The following is a 2,505-nucleotide window of genomic DNA, read 5'->3' on the forward strand; positions in this document are numbered from 1 at the left end:
GATACGTCTCCGCCGTATTTATAATTTTTTATTGTTTCATACTAATATTCTACAAATTTCATATACCTTTGGCAACTTTTTATATTATTTTTGGGACTAACATATTGATTTAGTGCCTAGTGCCAGTTCTTGTTTTTTGCATGTTTTTTGTTTCGCGGAATATCCGTATTAAACGGAGACCAAATGCGATAAAAACTTACGGAATTTTTTCTAGAATATATGTGATTTTTCTGAAAAAGAATCAACACGAGACGATGCCCGAGAGGCCCACAAGTCCTAGGGGCGCGCCCCTTACCCTGGGCGCACCTAGGGGGCTTGTGGCCACCCCGTAAGGCGATTGGTGCCCTTCTTCGGTCACAAGAAAGCTAATATCCAAATAAAAATCGTGTTAAAATTTCAGCCCAATTAAAATTATGCATCTCCGGAAATTTAAAAAACGGTGAAAGGCCAGAATTTGGGAGCACAGAAACAGAAGGAAACAGAGAGAGCTACACAAAAAATTTAAAATAAAGGGCTCAAAAAAATGATAGTATTACTATGGTAAAAATGGGATTTAGTATTTTCGTAACCACTACTATACCTTACTGAAGCCTGAATTTAGACGGAGGAGCTGACGGTTTAGAAGTGCGCGCATACCTGCTCCGTGTGGCCGTGCTGTATAATACAGCAACACAAATATGTGCAGCCGCAAGGCAGATGCAGGTTTCTGCAGGTACACAAGAACATCTCACCGGCAAGCAGTCATTACTCACTAGGAATGAATATCTCGCCGGTGGTGCTAACTCCCCGGGGTAATCGATCAGTACACAGTGATCCCTGTACTTGGCCGATTAAACTTGCTGGAGGCGGCAGGAAGAAGCTAGGTCGAAATCCGTGTACTTGACCTGCTGCTTCGGTTCCAATCCATCTCAGAGTTAACTCTGTTTTCATCCTCCATGGTGTCTCTCCGGGGAGGGAACACCGGAATTCAATGGCCTCCAGAAGAAGGTGAACCCTGGATGGACCCACCCATCGGGTGGCCGCTTCGTTAACTTATTGTGTCTGCCAGGTCACCCGTCCGTTAATGGTAGAGTACTTCTCTGTCGACCCACCCTGTAAAACCCAGGGCATGTGCACTGCACACACTGCTGAAGATAGCTGTTAATAGAAGATTCATCTGTCTGTCTGTCTATCTAAACTGTTTGTAGCTTGGCAGATTTCATTGCACCAAGAATTTCTGCCTGCTTATATGTAAGCGCTGCTCCTCAGGCACGGGTACCTGAATTCCGGAGTAAATGCTGCGCAGCGCGGCTGAGGGTTAGGGATTGGGCCCCTACGACACTGTTGTACTGCTTGGGTAGTAAGCACAGACCCATCCAATTTCATAGATTTGGAATTCCACAGTGAAGCTTCCTAACTTCCTAAGCCATAAACCCTAGCTAGTTAGAACCTGCAGGAGACAGGCCATTATATGAGGAGGCGGTCGAATGGTGATCCGTCGATCAAGGTGGTACCTTTTTTTTTTTTTTTTAGAAAAGGAGGATGACCCCCGGCCTCTGCATCAGGGAGATGCATACGGCCATTTTATTGATTATTCTCGAGGACCTTACAAAGTAGTACAACAATATGCCTGAATCCGCCATCTTGGCAACATCTGCCACTAGTCCTATCCATATGATGAAGGGGGTGCAAGCTGGGCCAAATACCCAGACCTCTCACCTAAGCCTAACATCTAAAGCCGGAGGCCCCGACCGAGCCACATACCGGGTTCGGGGCACAATCCGGTCTGACGCACTCACATGTGTCGTCGCCGCCATCTTCCACTAGTCCATCTTCAGAGCAGATTGAGGTGCCAACCTTGGTAGGATCCTCCGCCATCGACGCCATCAAGGCGCCAAACGACGACCACCATCTACGCTAGTCCATCTCCAAGCAGAAGGAGCGCTACCACAGGACGAAGACCGGCGGAGAATAGGTGAAACGCTGCACACAATGCCGCCGCCAAACACCTCACACGCACCGCAAAGCGCCCACCATGCTTCCGAGGACCCCAGGCGACGCCTTCAAGAAGGAGCGCGACGAGGGTACGACGCCGTCGCCCGCAAGGGGAACTAGAGCTTTCGCCCAAAGGAAGATCACGGTGAAGGACGGGAAAGGACCTCGACAAGGCCTCCAAGAAGGGGACCGACGCCCAGCAGACGCCGCCATTGTCGTGGCCTCCGCCGACGGCCAAGGGTTTCCCCCGGTCCCGCCCCCATCCCATCCACCCAGCCAAAGACTGGCCAGGGGAGCGCACGCAGCCGGAGAAAGCGTTGGACTTCATCGAAGCAGGCACGCCGGGTGACGGGGCACCCCAGCCCACTGTAGTAGACGTCCACCGAGACCTCGCCGCCCGCACGGCCGAAGTCGCGGACCACCAGCACCCACGACCGTCGCCCGCCGAAGAGGCAATGCCGTCCACACCGCCCGAGGCCGCCGCCCCGGCATCCACCCACCGCACACATCCTGTCGAAACATGGAGAACGA

This window comes from Triticum aestivum, chromosome 6A (genome assembly GCF_018294505.1).
Source record: "Triticum aestivum cultivar Chinese Spring chromosome 6A, IWGSC CS RefSeq v2.1, whole genome shotgun sequence".
Classification (NCBI taxonomy): Eukaryota; Viridiplantae; Streptophyta; class Magnoliopsida; order Poales; family Poaceae; genus Triticum; species Triticum aestivum.